At 41.4% G+C, this 19497-nt stretch overlaps 2 long non-coding RNA genes across 4 annotated transcripts; one reads left to right on the top strand and one right to left on the bottom strand.

Annotated features, from left to right (window-relative positions):
* Positions 1-286: 286 nt before the first annotated feature.
* LOC148109475 (uncharacterized) lies at positions 287-13764 on the bottom strand. 3 transcript variants are annotated; one of them, XR_015725650.1, is made up of 4 exons: positions 13212-13764; positions 12474-12639; positions 12056-12140; positions 287-412 (listed from the first exon to the last, which is right to left on the bottom strand). It is a non-coding gene; the product is annotated as an uncharacterized LOC148109475 (long non-coding RNA). The 3 variants fall into 3 exon arrangements; XR_015725648.1 differs by having other exon boundaries at positions 12474-13764; XR_015725649.1 differs by having other exon boundaries at positions 293-422; positions 12474-13764.
* LOC148109476 (uncharacterized) lies at positions 2590-6795 on the top strand. Its single transcript, XR_015725647.1, has 3 exons — positions 2590-2711; positions 4929-5066; positions 5910-6795. It is a non-coding gene; the product is annotated as an uncharacterized LOC148109476 (long non-coding RNA).
* Positions 13765-19497: the final 5733 nt, after the last annotated feature.

The raw sequence follows: 19497 nt of genomic DNA on the forward strand, positions 1-19497 counted from the left end.
CTAAGAAAATCACTTGCAGAGACACTTCACTCAGTTCCAAACTGCCTCGCCATATTAGATATGGACAGCTTAGGAAAGACTAAGATGAGATCATGGTCTTTGGTCATCACATCAAGGCTGGTGTCATTGTGTTATTCACCACCTTGGAATGAGCCCCACATACTCCCTGGTGTCCCATGTGAAAAGCAAGAGCAGACTAAACTATCTCGACCCTGGTCAACCTGCATTGTAACTTATATCCCACGAAGTCCCCAGGTTAGTGAAATATTGAGGATGAGAACTTTACCTGATTCATTCTTTGGTGACCTCTCAGCATCCAGCACAGGGTTCTCAGAACAGATTAGGTGTTTAATAAGGATGACGTGAGTTGATCTGCACCATGGCTGAGTCACTTCGGGAATCCTAAGGCAGCCTGAGGCCACCTCCAAAATACCAAACAGGTGTCATCAGAATTAGATTAATGTAAACCACTGCTTCTTAACATTTCACCTCATGGTGCCAGAAGGCATTAATTCCTTACAAACACTCCAATTTTTATACATACTCCAAATTGAGTATTGCTGGATTTTACTGATTCTAAATGGGATTCACCCAGAGAAATGTAACTTAGCAATTCCATAGCCACTTCTAAGCCCATAGCCTGACAATGGTAGCAGGAATAGTGTATTATAAGCCTCTTCCCTGAGGATAAGAGAGCATTCTTAGTTAGGTCACTGTGTCAGTAGCACTGGAGCCCTTTAATGGGTATTAATCACTACACATTTGCATAGGAAGAGCAAAGCAAAAGAGCGTATCCAGGTTACATGGGCAGACTGATCAAACCACAAATTAATTTATTTCACAGGATCCCCAACAGCAGATGTCCCTAAATATGGTGATGAAGAGATAGCCACAAAAGCAACCGCATAAAAACATTCAAGCTGTTCACGAGCCATCCGTCCGTGGAATCGTCTGTCTGTAAAGCACGCGGCTCGGGGAAACAAGACCATCATTCGAATGGTAGTTATGCTTCCCAGAGCATATTCAGGAGGTGGTCCCGTGAGCACACTGGCCGGAAGCCATGGCTGGGGCCTAAATTAGCTCTGGTATCGGAAAGGGAGCTTAGCCCATGCCTTGATACTGGGCAAACAGAGGCAAAAACCCTGGCTTACCTATGAGAACGAAGCAAGCAGCTGTGGTTCAGAAGCCCTATACATTATAGCACTACTCTAGAAGGTAAACATGTCAATCCTGGGAAGCTCTCCTGCAAAACAGTTCAACTTAACATACACTGAAATAGATGACCACGTTGACCAAAAACATTCATCATTTTTTTTGTTTGTTCCTTTTTGTTTCTGTATGCTCTGAAAGAACACTGGTCTAAGTCTGACCTCCCAGTTAGAATGCCCACACCCACTAAAGCTCACACATTCTTCTTTGTAGCACTTAATAGAACCTTTAGTTTGCAGTGAACTTGACAATTAGAATGTAAGCCCCATGAGGGCAAGGACCAGGTCCATCTTGTTCACCATTATATCCCTAGGACCCAAATGCCTGCCCAGCGTCAGACACAATAGAAATTTGTCAAAGGAATAAAAAAAGAAAGCAATGTGTTGAAGGAGTGTGTGCAAGTATGAACATTCAAAAAATACTTATTAATGACATGACATGCATGGGGAGCTGCGGTAAGTGCGGGCTAGGCAGACAGATGGAGTCAGAAGCCAGCAGCACGTGCCGGCTGAATCAATTAACACCAATATCTACCAATTCAATTAAAGGGCTGGAAAACTCTAGGACAAACAAGAGCTAATTCTGGATGCTGCATTTCCCTCCTCCCCCTCCCAAGCTGCACTCTATACCACAGTCATGGTCCTTCTGTGATGGTGCCATGCCAAGGAGCTGCTTTCAGGCTCAGGAATGAGCACCAGGTTAATAAAACAGATTCTTCACTACCACCAGGTACTGCCTTGTTAGCCGCACCTCCCAAAGATGCATCACAGCCCCAAAGCCAAGAGCACAGAATAACTAGGCAAGTTCAGCCGCCTGTCTGGGCCTAACCGTCACTCATGAGTATAAAGGACATCTCCGCAGGGACTGTCTGGCTGGGTAAAAAGTGGCTCTCTCCTCTAACAGTGTGGTTTGGAGGCTGCCCCATCACCTATGGTGTTGTTAAAAACACTCAGTCTCCATCCCACATCTCTGGAATCAGATTCTTTGAGGAGAACCCATAAAGCTTTATTTTTCACAGTGCTCTGATTTTTTTTTTTTAAGATTTTATTTATTTATTCAACAGAGAGAGAGACAGCCAGCGAGAGAGGGAACACAGGCAGGGGGAGTGGGAGAGGAAGAAGCAGGCTCCCAGAGGAAAAGCCTGATGTGGGGCTCGATGCCAGGACCCTGGGATCACGCCCTGAGTCGAAGGCAGATGCTTAATGACTGAGCCACCCAGGTGCCCCCAAAGTGCTCTGATTTTTAAACACACTCAATTTAAGTATCACGGTCTTTAATGATTTTGTATGGGACTAGCCTAGAGAAGTTTCTCTAACAATAAGGGGCTGTGTTATAAAGGGTCTGCTCATTCCTTGTTTCTGTTACTTTGGCCCAAGAAACATGACAGCAGAAGCTTGAAAAAGAATAAGAAGCTGGGGAGTGGAAGCGAAAGAAGAAAGGAGGGGTATCTTCACCCAGTAATTACATAGTAAAAAGAAGCACAGGTCTATAGAAGAAAACAGGTAGGTCATATTATTAAAATACATAGAGCACATCATGAATTCAGCTTCTAGTAGTTCACCAGCACTTTTGGGTTTAAATCTTGTACTAATTATTTGCCATAATTAATGATTATTAATTACAGATAGATGATCTTACCTCTTCTAGTAGCTCCCAAATAAAAACTTTTTAAAAAAGATTTTATTTATTTATTTGAGAGAGGGACAGAGAAAGTGAGAACATGAGTGGGGTGAGGGACAGAGGGAGAAGAAGACTCCCTGCTGAGCAGGGAGCCCAATGGAGGGTTCGATCCTGGGACTCCAGGATCATGACCTGAGCCAAGCCGAAGGCAGACGCTTAATCGACTGAGCTACCCAGGCGCTCCCCCGCCCAAATAAAAACTTTTAAAACATCCAGCTCTAATTAAAGTGTAGAGAATTAGATGCTTGCATACACTTTTAGGGGGAATCAACATTGGAGTAGCCTTTTTGGAGAAGAATTTGCTAGTAATTACCAAATAAAAAATTCACTTTCCTTTTGACTCAGTAACTTCACTACTTAGCATTAACTCTGCAAACACACTACACCTGCCAACATAGGCCAGTAGTATGGGTACCGCTAAAATAAAGTCTTTCTACTAAGAAACTGTTCCTCTCATCTAACTTACTTGCTTTTAGTTCTTTATAAATTTAGTGTACTAATCATGTAATATAATACTAATAATGTAATACATGTAGTAATATAATAATTACTAACAGTGTAATATAATATCACTAGCATCGGGGAGGCAATTAACACTTAATAAGTCCCTACTGTGCCAAGCGTTTTGCTGGGGCGTTAGCATAACAACCAGCCTGCAACTTGGATATGATTTTCCCCAATTTTTTCAGAAAACTAAGGCTCAAAGAGGGTCTGCAACTGGTGCGGGGTCATGGCTGATAAATGCAGAATCAAATGCCAAGAATTTTCCTCAAAACCGGTTCCCTTTTAAACTGCAACACCAGGAAAAAGAACATCGAAGAAGGTTAACCCTTCCAGAAACATCGACACTGGAGAGTTTCTGAATACAGTTCTCTTGCTTCTATACCACACTTTTAAAATCAAGAAAGAACAGGAACCATCATGTTGACAGGTTTTGTAGGAGGAGCCATTTGAACAACCAAAAAAATCACTTTCAGTATTTGAAGCCAGTTTTAATGACTTAAAAGAGTGGAAAAACACTCATGATTTTTTTGAGCTCTTTTCAGCTGCTTTCCTCTTGGCTCACAAAACTTCCATCACTGTCTCACAGCAGTGGAAGAATTATTTTTATCCCAGAGAGGACTTGAGATTTCTTCCTAATAGCTCTGTGCAGTTCTTGGGTAAATAGGAATAATTCCACTACCTCTTTAAAACATTGTCGCCTATGTGCCTTGTACGGGATGCTGGGGAATGTGTGGAAATGTGTGGCTGAGCTCAGATTCACAGCCTGAGGTTACAAGGCTCCACGCCAACTTTTCACCTACATGGAATCATTCGGCAGGCTTAACCACTCTGCCTCTACCCCAAGGAAAATACTAACATGATTTAACTGCAGTTAAGAATTCCAGTAGGTACTTACTAAATGTGGCATAATCTTTTCCATGCGTAGAGAAAAGGAAATCATTTTGCTAATCTTTGCCTCACTCAAAACAATCACGTTTCAGAGCTCAGTTCTCCATCAAAGCTGGAACAATTTAATAAACTTTAAATGCATTTGGTATAAAAGATGTAATTATGGGATCTATAACAAATTTGTGGATACGAGAGCTGTTTTTTTTAAAGAAAGGTTTACATGGTTAAAATACATTCAAAACATTAACTGGTTTTCTTTGATAAAATCATTTTCATACTTTGCTCATAACTTCTCTTCATATTATTCTCTTCATTATTTAAGATAATGCCGATGACATGATGTGGGTGAAGGGGAACACGCTAGTCAGGTGGAGAGAAGGGAGAAATTCACAATGCAAATGATAGGAGAGTGAAACCTCCGGAGAAGAGAACTACATGAAAGGGAATAGCGTCTGGAAGAGAAAGTATTTCTGGCCAAACCTGTGGGACCGCAGGCAATGTGGTTATACCCCTGTTTGTAGTTTCCTTGTGATGTCTTGCCAAGGGCAGATAATTTAGCAACGGTAAGAATAAAGGAATGATTTACCTTATAGCTGATGTGGCAGGAAAAACACTTTACAGTATTTTTTTTTTTTTTTTTTTTGCAGGCAACGGGATAGTAAAGACAACAGCCCAGGGTTTACAATGAAAAGGTAGCACCACTTATCATAAAAAAGAAGTTCAGAGAATTTCTAAGGAGCTAAAACCACAAATTTGAAATGAAGAAAATCAAAGCCCCAAACCAGGTCAGTGTCAAAATACATTAACTTAGAAATTCACAGGCAAATATTTCAGTTAAAGGGACAGTTGTTGCTACTCCTACCAGGATGGCTTAGCAATTTGTGACTTTCAAGTGGGCTCAGCAGCGGTCGAGAGGCTGATGCTGTGAGTTTCTTCCTAAGGGTCATGTGGGGGTGGGGGAACAGGTGGCTATGATCAATTTGATTGCCTCTTGGGGAGGACGGTGTAAGCCATGTTGCAAGCTAAAGAGTAAACCATATGAGTAATTTTAAGGAGGTGTTTAATACCCAAGATTGTTAGATGAGCTATTTTACCAGTAGGAATGAGTTTAAATATAAATGGTTCCAGTGATGAGAAATGTTTCAGAAACAGCCGGGAATAGACAAAACTAAAAAGAGTTTACTGTGAGACCTCCCAATCCCATAGAAACGTATTCTGCGGTGCAGACAGACGAAGAAAGGGCAAATGGAAAAGTCCTCACCGAAGCTGAGGAGTTGATTCTATTCTATAATGTGTCGCTAATTGGGATATTTGTATACTTGTTAAGATAGATAAGGACAGTGCCAAGCTGCTAATATCTCTCCAACAGCCAATTCATTCTCCTCTTCTTCCCTTCCAGTAGAACCCCATTTTTTTCAGGGTTGCAATGTGCTCATTGACCAAGAACTAAAGAAACGACTGCACTTTCCAGCTTCCTTTCGCTAGGGGTGCTCACAAGCTATCATTCAGAAAGTGGTGTAGGAGTAAAAGGCATGGGACAGGCTTCAAAAAATCTTTAAGGGCTATTGATGCAACTGAGGCATGTGTTTTTTTGTCCGTTTCCCTTCTTCCCTCTGATATATGCACAGGTTGGCTTGGACTCAGATACCGTCTCAGGAGCATGAGGACAAGAGACACATCTGGAAGATGGCAAAGAAGCAGCCCAAATTCTTGATTTGTCATGAAGTTGCTGTGCCAGCCCCGAACTACCTGACTCCATTCTCCCTTGGCAGGAGATAAAAATGACCCCTGATTTATTTAAGCCATTGGGGTTTCTTGAGGGGGATAGGGTGAAGGGTGTGGGTCCCTATTACTTACAGCAATGTCACTTGTGTAGAGACTAAGGTGCATATTAGACATTTCCTGTTCCATTCAACTGCTAGAGATCCATTCCTTCAGTTTATGAAGCTCAAATGTTTAAAATGTAAAAATTTCCTGGCAGGATCACCTTAAAGTACCTAGAAGTAAATACTATCTGATCCCTTTACTCCCAACACTAACCGTTTATCCAATGGAAGGAATGAAAATACTAATTTTAAGAGCACTGTGGAGGGCGTGCCCCAGTGAGACCAGGTAGAGGTGAGGTGGTATGCTGGGCCATGCACTACTCCGATAGTTCTACTAACTTTTATGATTACTGCTCAAAAATTCATCCAATGTTTTGGAAAAATCAACTAATTAAGAATTTAAATCTTTCCAATATTTCTACCTTTCTTATTATCACATCAAGAAAAAAATAAGATTTTATTTAAAAATAGCTATGGATAGACAAAACTGAAGAGTTTGCTGTTGGAGCTCCCAACCCCACAGGACCATGTTCTGTAATGGGAATAGATAGAAGGAAAGACGAATGGACAAAAATTCTTGTTGGGATTTTAGGAGTGCTTTAAAACTTCAAGGAGAATTTTAAAGGAATATTTAAAGCATGACTTTCCATGTAGACCTTATATGAAATATGAGAAATTAAAAGGAAAAGAGCAGTGATTGTAAAGTAATTAAATGATTTTTTTTTTATTCCCCAAGTTTCCATTTTGAGAATCATTTATCTCTAGAAATAAGGAAGATGATGGAGGCAGCTCCAATGCCCTGTCTCATAGCATTTGTGGACTCAAAATGTAAATAAGAAACGGGTTGTATCTGGCTGAATCTGACCTATGGCGGTTACGTGTTCCTGACAGACAAGTGTAGGAAGACCTTCCAGTTCAAGGAGGACCAAAACGTAGAGGGAAAGATGTGCTGGGGTGGAAGAGAGTCACACTTCCTGCCTTGTTCCTCTTCTTCCCACCCCACCGACTCTGTAAAGCCCTTTATCAGTCTTGACAACAAAAAACAAATAGAGTGGAAGGTAGAGATTTTTAAAGCAGTGAGTTGGTCTCCAGAGGCCAAACTCCCCCAGCTTCATCCTACAACCCGTACACCCCCATGGAATCTCTTAAGGATGAGCTTTCTATTTCAAAATGTGAAGACAAGAAGGAAAGGGAAGTGAAAAGCAGCTCGATTTTATTCCCAAAGTGGAGAGCAGTGACATAAGCAGGTTCGATAGAAGGTGACTTTGGAAGCAAACGCAACACAGACTCTGGGGTGACAGACCTGGGTTTAAATTCCAGACTTATGATTAAATGAAAGAGGAGATGATGGGAGGTACTCTCATGATCCAGTGACCCACTTCCCAAGAAATCAGTCACAACTTCCCCTAAAGAATGGTTTGTAAGAAGTTGAAAACAGAAACTGAATACCAGCCACCCTGAAAGAAACATGCTCCAGATTTTCCAGAAAAGCCTCCTGGTTGGAGTATAGAGTTTGAATTCTAAACATATACTTTTGCTTTAGGCTTTGTTACTTTGATAAAAACAGCTAAGTTTTCTTTTTTCTTTTTTTTTTTTTTAAGATTTTATTTATTTATTTGACAGAGATAGAGACAGCCAGCGAGAAAGGGAGAACAAGTAGGGGGAGCGGGAGAGGAAGAAGCAGGCTCATAGCGGAGGAGCCTGATGTAGGGCTTGATCCCATAACGCCAGGATCATGCCCTGAGCCGAAGGCAGACGCTTAACCGCTGTGCCACCCAGGTGCCCCAAAACAGCTAAGTTTTCTACATGAGTCCATGTACAATTTTTAATAATATTAAGAAGAACAGTATCTTATCACAAATATCATATTAATGTTATATCTTATAAGATAGGAGAAACAGTAATTACATCAAAAAAATGTTTGGTGCTACTCTTATTGCTATATAACTTGGGGGCAGCAGGAGAGTTTTGAGAGACTTCACGATGCTTCCAATGGGAAGGAGCAAGGCCATCCTGCTTCAGAAGACATAAGAACTTATACTGCTGTGGTAACAGAGGGGCCCTGCCCCAACATTAGCAAAGAAGCCTCTGGAGCTCAGGTGAGGAAAGGGCCAGTGACATGAGCTTCCAAGGCAGAGATGGGCCTCAGGCTGCCTCAGGAGAGTATACGAGGTGGGCAGAGGCGGGGAGGGGGGGGGGGGGCTCCCCCAGACTCTGCAAGGAGGGCTTGGGAGGCCAGTGATTGCTGTGTGGGGATTTAGGTCAGAAAGTGGTGGTGGTGGTTAGTGCTGTCAGTCACACACCCCTAAATGCACTGTGACAGGATGCTGTGAAAGTTAGGGAAGTGAGTGTGGTTACACAATATATATTTTTAATTATTTCCTGATTTCTGTGCCAGAGGCGTTTTTTGTTGTTGTTGTTTTTTTTCTTCACATGACTTTTTCGTACTTATGGTCAAGTTTTCCATCAGGTTCCATCATAGGAACCACAAATGAGACTTACATTTTTGGGTTTGGAGCTGCTCATGTGGGCAAAACCCAGCACTTGTACAAGCAAAAGTATACGTAAGGAATGAGTTCTCGGTCCCACTTAACTGTGGAAAAACCCAACCCACGCCACGGACATCCGCACTGTGGTCGCCACGCTGGCACTGAAGAGGCTGCGCCATGTTGCCTCAAGCCGCAGGCCAAGAGCAGGTGCCGGTTCCCTCAAAAGCACGCTGCTGCATTCTGTAGCCAGTTCTGGGCCTCTAAAGAATTGTTTCAGGCAATGGAGGTATTTCTCAAACTACACGAATGAGGCAGCTCCCAGTGGGACTTCGGTCTCAGGTGAGTGCCCTGCTCCCGCCCCAAGCAAGTTGCTAATAATACCAAAAATGAAAATGGTGCTATTAGCAGAAAAAGAAAATATATTTTTCTCTCAAAAGGGAAATAACTCTGCAAGAAAACCTTTAAGCTGCTTGTTGACCTGATGTCCTTCCTCTACATCTCTATGCACATCACCTTTTTGTTAATTAAAATCTGGAGTGTTCATAACATCTGTAGACTATCTTCGAAACACTTGTGATTTATGACCCTCAATTTAAAAAATCAGTTTCAAAAGATACTCCCTATACTTTTTCTTGCTTGGTGGGACCACAAGAGTTTCTCCACAAAAATCCTTGATTTGTTTCCAGACCTTACCTCATGATTCCTGTTGCCTCTGGGAAGTGGTGTCATTCTAATGGGATCTCAGTGAACTGTTAGATCAGCCAGCTCAGTCCAATTCGCAAGCCGGGAAAGAGCCCTTAGCAACTTTCAGTCTATCTGCATCCTTTGAAATGTATATTTTAAAGGTAAAGACAAATATTTCTCTAATCTAAAGAAGACTTAGGGTATTGTCAAAGGAAACTTCTTTCCTGCATGTGAACATTTTTCTACAAGTAGAAGAAGCCAAGTTTACCACGAGTGTATCTTTAGCAAGCTCCATTCGCTGTAATCATACGTGACTTCTGAAGCACGTCAGGCAATGGTGTGTAAGTAAATAGAGGACTCCCCGCTGCGTGACTCACACAAGTGCATGGTAAAGGTCACGAAGTTCCAAACAGGCAATAAGCACTTTGCAGAGAACGAAATAACAGAATTCTGTTTTCGTATTAGCTGGGCGAATCTTGCGAGAAATGAGGGCTTTTGAAAACTATAGCAACACTATTCTTTCAGTTCAGTCCACTTAACCAAGGTGACGGGTAGCCCTTTCTGACAGAGCTTTCTCAAAGGCGTTTAACCTACTTTATTGTCATTAGAAATGATTAATTATACTTTGAAACTTCAGAATTCCCAAGCAAGACAATGCCATATATCAAACTCCTGAGCCCTCTGTGCTAATAAGCATTTAATATATCCGTGCATACACATGTGTATGTAGGCATATACCTGTATCTGTGTACACGTACATGTAGAAACACAGGAATGTACATGTATATACCTACACATATTTGTACATGGATATCCTTTTGCGCTCACACAAAATCTCTCTCTTCTGTTCACAGGATGACCTTCTTTGACATTAAAAATGATCAGGGAGGGTAATAATGTTAGATATGGCAGGTTTTTTCTCATATAGATCCACTTTTATTTTGGGCTAAAGAGAGTCATTTATATTGCTGGGAAAAATGGTTTTCCTTAGAAAATTCTTTGGATTTTAATATTGTGATGAGTATTTTCTACAGGTAACTTTTTTCATCCTTATCACAGAGCCTATACTTTTGTCATCTCCTAAGCTAGTCGTTGTCCCACAAGGGTGATTCTCCCCCAGCGGACACTTGGCAATGTGTAGAGACATTTTTGATTGTCACGACTGCTGGGTGAGGGGAGTACTGCCGGCATCCAGTGAGGGAAGCCAGAGATGCTGCCGAACGTCCTACCATTCACAGGGCAGCCCCCACAACACACGCGCGATAAAGACTGACCAGGCCCCGAACATCAATAGTGTGGAGATAGAAAAATTCTGTTTACACTAAAAGCTGTTTCCTCACTCAACTTTTATGCCCCCTTCCAACTTTCAAAAGTGATTAACTCTGATTACCTAGGAGACTCCTCTCAAGAATCAACCAAAAGCACATTGACATGCTGATATCTATTCACCCTTCAATGCCAGAATCATCCATAGTTTAGGTATTAAACTCTAGAAATACACTCTCTGTAAGATGCAAAAATTGTTTAAATCCAGGGGCACATGAATGGCTCAGTTGGTGAAGCATCAGCTCAGGTCATGATCTCCAGTGCCTGGGATCGAGTCCCGCGGCAGGCTCCCTGCTCAGTGGGGGGTCTGCTTCTCCCTCTCCCTCACCCTCCATTCCACTCATGCTCTCTCTCTCTCTCTCAAATAAATAAAATCTTCAAAAAAGTTGTTCAAATCTAGTTAATGTATCCGTTCGGAAATGGTATATAATGAAAGTTAAGGGTAATAAAGAGTATGTGTATGGGTTTCCTAGGGCCACCACAGCAAATTACCACAAACTAAATGGCTTAAAACAAGAGAAATGTATTCTCTTACAGCTCTGGAGACCGGAAGTATGAAATCAAGGCGTCAGCAGGGCCATGCTCCCTCTGATGGCTCCAGGGGAAACCCTCCCTTGGCTTCTTGTGGCTCCCAATGTTCTTTGGCTTGTTTTTTTTGTTTGTTTGTTTTTTGTGTTTTTAAAGATTTTATTTATTTATTTATTTATTTAACAGAGACAGCGAGAGAGGGAACACAAGCAGGAGGAGTGTGAGAGGGAGAAGCAGGCTTCCCACCGAGCAGGGAGCCCGATGTGGGGCTTGATCCCAGGACCCTGGGATCATGAACTGAGCCAAAGGCAGACGCTTAATGGCTGAGCCACTCACATGTTCCTGTTCTTTGGCTTGTGACCACATCATTCCAGTCTCTGCCTCTGTGGTCACATGGCCTTCTGTCCATCTGTGTCTTCTCCTCTTTTGTATCTTATAAGACACTTGTCATTGGAGGTAGGGTCCACCTGAGTCATCTAGGGTACTATCGTCTCAAGATCCTTAATTAATGACACCTGCAAAGGCCATTTTCCTAAATAAGGTCACATTCACAGGTTGCAAGTGGATAGATCTTTTGAGAGGCCGTCACTCAACCCACAACAGTGTGTGTGTGTGTGTGTGTGTGTGTGTGTTCACAATCACTGTGACAAGGCTTGGCTCAAAATAAGCAAACAAAGTGTTAAATAAGGGTTAGCATACTTTTACTTGGATCAATAGTCTCATGACAACTTTTGTCTTTTGAATTTAGAAATCCATCATGTCTATCTATAAACTGTATCTATTATTTACAATAAGGATCAGCCATCGAAAGCCCTGGTGGCTGGAGAGAACTCCAGAGAGAAATTAGCAGGTTTATTTCCAGGTATGTAGCACATATGTTACAAAGCAAGGGAGGTTCCGCATAATTTAGAAAGTACTCACCTCCATAGTTTTTCCAAATAGCTCTCAAGCGTTTCATTATTTCATCAAGGGAAGGCAAAAAAGATCATGGAGCTCAAACGAAACTCTAAGAGAAAAAAGAAATGTTGAAAGACATTTTGTTAAAATCTCTTTGTTTTAGAAATTAGGAAACTGAGATCCCAAAGGCTTTCATGTTTAATTGCTTGCTCTCCCATGTCTTGACTGAGGTAAGATTAGAAGCTCAATTAGAAGTTCATCATTCTTGACCAGTGTTCTTCCTCTACATGCTACATGATGTCCAATCTACTTCCCTCCTACTAAAAAGTAAACCTATTCTCCCGATCTTCGTTTAGTTGAAAGAGAGAGGAGGCTACTATCCATAGGATATATTCTTCCCTCACACTGTGGATAATCAGTTCAGGCTACCATAGCAAAATACCTTAGACTTTGTGTCTTAAACACCAGAAATCTGTTTTCTCCCTGTTCTGGAAGCTGGAGGTCTGAGATCAGGACATCAGCATGGCTGGGTTTCGATGACAGTGCTCTTCCTCGCTCTCAGGTGAGTGCCATCTTGCTTTGGCGTCCCTTGCTTTCCCTCCGTGTTTCTGTACAGAGAAAAGGGAGATAAGGCCACCAATCCTATCAGATTATGACCCCACTTTATGACCTTATTTGCCCTTAATTACTTCCTAAAAACCCTATTTCTAAATACAGTCACGTTGGGGGTTAGGGCTTCAACATATGAATTTTGAGATGATATAATTAGCCCATAGCACACCCCCTATCAACCTAATGTCAATAAAGAGTATTGTACTTGCAGAATAATTTTTATATTTTATGTAATCCCCATAACTTTGTGATTTGCTCCATTTAATAAATTGAGAAACTGAGGCTCAGAGTAGTCAACTGGTTGGCCCAAGTTCATATAGTAAGATGCTGTCCAGACCTCAGCACATCTTCTGTGTGGATTCTAGAGCTCTTTCCCAGTGTCCAAGATCACCTTCTGTATTGGTCACCTGTTAGTAGTTGTCCTTATAAAACATCTACAGACACTGTGAAAACAAATAGCTTCTAATAAGGTCCTTTAGAGAGACCTATACTTGACCATCTAACACATTAGTGACTTAAACCCCACGAAATGGAAACAGTTTAATATGGCATCTGTTCTCAAGTGCACCGGGACTATGGCTTGAGAGAGGATTCAGCTGTTCCCACAGTAAGCCATCAACTCCTACAAAAAAAAAAAAAAAAATCACAAAGGAATAAATGATTATTCACGGTGCCAAAAGCGCATGTATTTTGAACAAGAAAACATTATGTTAAAGAATGTGACAGAAAAAACCTGATGCAGATTCATTCAATGAGCTTTTCAATGAAATTTCTAAGATGAAACACAATAAATGTTTTAGGCCATAATATGGTATCGAGCTTTTACCAAATGTCAAAAGCAAAACTATGGTCTGTTGATGGTGATATGCATTTCTAGATGATTCTGGGTATAAACATAAAAACTTAACATGTAAAATATTTTTACTGTTACATAAAGTTAAAAAAACTTTTATCACTTATATTTCTTAGTAAGAATTGTTCATTTTTAAAGGTGTGATGACGCTAGTGTTATTATGGAAGAATTACTTGAGAGATTCAAATGGAAGTAAATATTGAGGTTTGGAATGTGATAGATTATAGGTTTGTGATGAACTTTCAAATCAAAAAACAGAACAAATAATATATTGAATCTCATTTATGTATATGGTAGTTCATTACACTATTACCTGTACTTTTATCTCTAAAGATTTTATGTTTTGAGATATATCTAAAAATTTACAATAAGAATAGAAGGACATGAAGTTACCAAAATCTTAGAACCAAAATATTGATAGTGCATTACTTAATAAAACGTGGCTATTCAGTGTTTTATGAAGGGCCCACGTAAGAGGAACACCAGAGAAAAGATGCATATATATCTGTTCAGAGAAACACACCACATTTTTCCAATTTCTGCTGCTAGGAGTACACATTGATCAGCAGATTTGAAGCAATCATAACTATTTTTAGAATTAAAAAAAAAAGAATATCATTTTGAGTAGGATAAGCCTGTTTGATTTTTTTTTTTGACATACAAAAAACTGTACATAACTAATGAATACAACTTGATGAGTTGGGAGATAAGATAAGGATACACCCATGAAACCATGAAACCATTAAACCATGACCATCATCTATTCCGCGAACCTATCCACCATCTCCCAAACTTTCCTCCCATGCTCTTATGTATTATTGTTACTTTTTGTGATAAGAACCCAACTGAAGACCAACCCTCTTAGTAAATGCTTGAGTACACAATACAATATTGTTAACACCAGGCACAATGCTATACAGTGGACAGTTTGATTTCAATAGCCAGCATTATTCATTTTCTGACCCACAATAAATACAAAGATGCACCTTCAGGAGAACTTAATCCACATGCAACTAACATTAAAAGCAGAATTTGTGCGGAAAGCACACAAGAGCACATACACATTCTCTCTAAGCCTCAATTTGAAAGAGTTTTTGAAAGGTTAGAAACCTTCCCCCCTGAGGGTATTCAAAAAGCCAGAAGTAGCTTTTTGTCACTTGCTTTGAATTTTTTTTCCCCCCAAGATGAAATACAGGAAGCCAATTCAGAGTAGCTAGTAAATTCAGTCATTTTAAGAGCCCCATGCTTCCCTCTTCTCTCCCTCTCCAATGCAATTCTTTCTCCTCCCCAGAAGTACAGGCAGCCAGATAGCGGACAAAGAGGACCTTGGGTGTAAGTGGAGCCTCCAGCCTACCTGAGGGGCTTTCATTCAAATAAAAGCTTCCCATTGTACCTCTCCCGTGAATGGTGGGAGTGTGTTTGAGAGCAGGAGGTAAATATGCCAGGAAAACAAATCTGGTCACACACTCAGATTCTCCTCACTCCTCTCTCTGGAGAACACCATCTTGCCTCTGGAAGCTATTAGTCCCCATCACCTCCCACTTTGCAGATACCACAATAAATTCATTATTTTATTTGACAAATAATTCTGCAATTGACCTCACAAGATTAGAGAATTTGGAAACACGTTGGGTTAGAAGAGATGCGAAACCTCACCTCATAGGAGGAAGACAAATGAGGTGTGCGTAAGTGCAAAAGCACATCTGTGAGCTCTCTCACAAATTATCCCTGGGAGTTTAGGGAGCAAATGCTACACCTCAAATACTGAGTGGCTGGAGACAAAGAAGCAGTGTGATCAGTTGACTGTCTCACAATTTTAGGAAAAGTTGAAATTGTATATATCATATTTTCCTATTAACAAAGAAATAATTGTTTCTTTAAAAACATATTCACCTCTAACCCCCTCCTTGGGAAATGGTACACTATTAGCACCTTGACCCATAGACTTCCAGATGCTTAAAGAGGTTTTCCCTGACAAATCTAGCTTTAAAAATGACCCAATCCATCACTATCAACCCCACTGTGAAAACTTTGGGTGGCAAAGGTCAGAAAATCCAAATCAGACTGGTGTAAGCAGGAAGGGATATTAATCCAGAGGCTCAAATGATGTCTCTCTCAGATCTGCCATCCTTCACAATGGCTTCATTTGCAGATGCCCTGTGATGGAAAGATGGCCACCAGCAGCCAGAGGCGATCTCCTCCCAGATTTAAACCCCTGAGGTAATAAGCTCTCCTTCCTACCAGTTACTTTCACAAAAAGACCAAGTTCTGGTTCCAGCTGGATTGTGCGGTCATCCATGAAGGGACTACTTTGGTCAGGGGCACACAATGAACTCAGGAATGCTAAATGCCCAGGAAGTGGAGAAATGAGGAAGAATGCCCTTTTTGTCTCTATGCGTGACTAATCAAGCAGTGTTGTTTATGCTACAGTGGTGCGGACTATGCGGAGTGTTCTTTATTTTTTTACTTTTTTTTTATTATGTTAGTCACCTTACAGTACATTACTAGTTTTTGAGTAGTGTTCCATGATTCATTGTTTGTGTATAACACTCAGTGCTCCATGCAATACGTGCCCTCCTTAATACCCATCACCAGGCTAGCCCATTCCCCCACCCCCATCCCCTCTGAAACCCTCAGTTTGTTTCCTGGAGTCCATAGTCTCTCATGGTTCCTCTCCCCCTCTGATTTCCCCCCTTCATTTTTTCCTTCCTTCTCCTAAAGTCCTCCATGCTAGGCTCCTAAATATAGCAGGCCATACTCAGAATGGTCATCTCGTCTTCCCAACTAGTGACAAAATTTTGTTACTGACGAGCGTCTTGCCTGGTTCCTTCTTCCCTCAGGTCAATGGTTCTCCTGGGTGGCTTCTCAGTCCCTTGGGATGGAGACACCTGGCATCTCTATTCCAGCTGACTTTCAAGCTAGAATCCCCCACTTTGCCACCAATCTCTCCCTCTCTCTCTGCTCTCTCTTTGTCTTGCTCTCTGGCTCTCTCTGCTTAAAACATCTAAACTCTTCTTCTTTAGCACTGTCCGGTGTTATGTCTATTCACAGGGCCTTTTGAAAGACAGCATTTGGTTGATTTTCAGATCCCTGTTTTACATATAGTAGAGGACAAGGTGGAGAGTTGGCTCCACCTGGAATATATGTAATTACATAAGAGAACACAGAGATGACGGGTCGGATAGAACTGAGAATTGATGGCTAAGACTGGAACTCCACTCCGTCCTCTTGCTGCCTCTTGTGGGTGCTAACTGTGTCTTCGTCAGGTAAAGGAGTTTTGTGGTAAATTGTGATTGGACCAGTTTCTAAAGCAATGTCTGAAGGCCTACTGTCATAATGGCCACTGGGACAGCAGGGCTACCTCTGTCTCTGTGGAGATAAAGACAGAGTCATCAAGGAAGGCAGGGAAGAGCACAGACTCTAGAGTCAGTTTGCTTGGGTCTGAATCCACAACTCTGCAACTGGCTAGCTAGGTAACCTAGACTATGCCCTTAAATGAGATAACCTCAAATGAACATAAACTTTGCCTCTCTGTGCTCCATTTTCCTTGGATATACAAAGGAGATATATTAAAACTACCTACCTCATGGGATAGTTCTGAGGATGAAATAGAATAACACACACGAAGGCTTACCACAAAGCCTGGTATACAAGCCCTCCATCAATATCTGTTGCTATAATTAGCATCACTACAATTACCACTACTAAAAATTACATGGTGATTTGAGAACACGGATTTTGGAGTCCGACCACGTAAGTTCAAACCCAATTCCAACTCTGACTGTGTTATCTGGGGCAAGTGACTTAGACTCCACAAGACTTAGTTTGCTTCCCATAAAATACGAACCGTAACATTACCCACCTAACGGGCAGAAGTAAAGATTCAGTTAAATAAACCTGTCTCTTGGCTCTCAGATGTTGTCTTCATTTTACTAAGACGGCATGACATTTGTAGGTTTCTTCTGATAAGCCCTCTTCTCCATGCCTCTATAAAGAAAAAAATATCCACAACTGCCATTTTTATTCCAGGCATCTAGAATCTTAGAGTTGAAAAATTACTCCGTTATTGAAAGTCAGTATTCGCTATTAAATGTAAATGCCATGAAGTGGCCAGGGAAGAGGGGTATCCAGCCAATAGCTCAGCATTTCTGGTGGTTCAACAAATGCTTCCCAAAGTGACCATTTTAGAAAGAATGAGTAAAGGTAAGAACACTGGACAGAGGGGCCATAGAGTGACGTCAGCAACACCTGGGGGAACCTGGAAGTGGGAGAATGGCCTCAGAAGCGGAGATGAATGCTCTCAAAAATGTTATTGACCTTCTCAATTTGGTCAAGGATTCATGTCAGACAGTCCCATTAGGCTCAGGGCCCAGCACAGGCTACAGAGCCCAGATTATCCTCTAGGTTCCGGGCCATAGCATCTCCACAACAGAGCAAGCCAACTTCAAGTTTCACAAACGCTTTCTCTAGATTTTGGAAAAAGTGGAGCTTTCTGAAGAAATACTGAAGCTACATGGAGGGGGTGGTATAAACACTCTCTACGGCCCCAGCCTTCTAGTCTTTCCAAACAGTATTTTGATGATGATACAATTCTCCTCCTCAGATGTGGAGAAAGTGGAGAACTGAATCATTTCATGAGACCACAAAGCACAGAGGAGGCAAGGACTGTCTCAAAATAATGGGATGAGCCTAACTCAAAGAAATCCTCAACGTATTAACCAAATTTTCCTCTGTGGAGAGCACTCCCAAAGGAAATCTGGGGCACTCTCTTCCTGAAGCATGGTGTAAAATTCAACCAGACTCAAGGAGAGAGACCACAGGAAACAATTCTTCCTTGCCAGGTGAAAGGGTAAAGGGCTGGACAGGTCTTGTCCAGCTCTCATTTCTGTGATAAGTGATCCCAGTCACCTGGGTTGTTGGGCCAGGAGTGGAGGCAGAGAGAGCTGGTTGTTCACGTCGACTTTCGCTTTTAATAGGAGCAAGTTTAATTGGTTCTTCAGCTCAGCCCTCCTTTCAAGTCTCTGGAAACATCTCAAGGGAGAAAATAACACTAAGAAACACAGAAATCTTTTCTCTTCTCTGCAGGCATTTGTCATGGCGCCAGTTCCTAAGTGCACAAACTTCTGGCCGAGCGGGATCTCTTTGATATGCTTTTCCCAGGGTTCACAAAGAAAAGATCAACAAAGGACTTGTGACTTCAGGAGGAGCAAAGGTAGCCAAGAGTTGATGAGGCAGCTCATCTTTTCGTTTCTGGCAAAGAGGGAGGGAGTGTCAGTGAAAAGAAATCACCTTGTTAGTGGTTTCTGAGACTGCAGGTTTGGTGCCTGAGGGCATTTTCTGGGCTGGCTCACAGGGGTTGCTGCGATTTTCCACAGGTAAAGCAGAGGGCAGCTTCTGTCAGCAAAGGCTGACACTCCAAGGCTGTGTTTTGGTTGGCGCTTTTTTTTTTAAGAAAAGGAAAAGTATTACTCATTTAAAACTGGTTCCCAAAAGGTATATGGATTTCCTTTGACACTCTTTCTCAATGAATTAAGCCAACAGGAAAGTCAAAAATAGTTGATATTTTCTTTAGATTTTGAGAACAAACAGGATATGTCTAATTAAGACTTTTTATTATCTGGGCCCCAACAACTCTGGCAGTTGGTTTATTTCTTCTGGTTTAAGAATTTTTATAACCACATTAAGATTCGAAATGTTAAGTAACAAATGGCACTGAGATGAGGAGGAGTTGAAATTTTAGCCATATTTATATTATATGCTTTCACTTTCTGTAGTTATCAGACCTATTTCCTTAGCAGTCAGCCTGGTATCACCCCACTGAGTAAGACAGACTTGAAACAAACATAGTGACTATGTGTTGATAGTCTCTGGATATTTGCCAAGAATTTGAGATGTGAGAAATACAAATTCATCTTCAGCTTTTAATGGAATTGGAGTAGAGCCAAGACAATACAGCACAAATCAAGTGGCTTCTCCAATGACGTTGTGCCAATGACATCAT

This window comes from Ursus americanus, chromosome 9 (genome assembly GCF_024610735.1).
Source record: "Ursus americanus isolate L20-20 chromosome 9, mUrsAme1.1.p, whole genome shotgun sequence".
NCBI classification, from domain to species: Eukaryota; Metazoa; Chordata; class Mammalia; order Carnivora; family Ursidae; genus Ursus; species Ursus americanus.